The sequence below is a fragment of the Haliaeetus leucocephalus genome, unplaced genomic scaffold (genome assembly GCF_000737465.1).
Source record: "Haliaeetus leucocephalus isolate CR32 unplaced genomic scaffold, Haliaeetus_leucocephalus-4.0 Scaffold1, whole genome shotgun sequence".
Lineage (NCBI taxonomy): Eukaryota > Metazoa > Chordata > Aves > Accipitriformes > Accipitridae > Haliaeetus > Haliaeetus leucocephalus.
The window spans coordinates 10,315,629-10,315,944 of record NW_010972437.1 but is presented as its reverse complement, the minus strand read 5'-3'; positions in this window follow the sequence as shown (position 1 = coordinate 10,315,944).

Here is a 316-nt window from a genome sequence, read left to right as displayed (position 1 = left end):
GGGGGGGGGGGCACGGCCGGGCCGGGGGCTGCCCTGTCCCCTCGGCATCTCTGCCAACGTTTGGCTTCCCCTCATCTTTCCGCTGGCGCCGCAGCTTTGCCAGCCAGCCCCGGCCACTTTTATAGAAGCGGAGACCATGTTTTCCCCTCCCCCTTGCGAGCTCGGTATTTTCATATTTCAAGTGTTATCATAAGACTTTTAAAAAGGGGGGAAAAAAGGAGAAGGGGAAAAAAAAGGGGGGACTCAGTGGCTCGGTGGCTGGAGGCGGTGCTGAAATTACCGGCTTTGAAGAACCTGTCTGCAAAGTTTCGTCCAA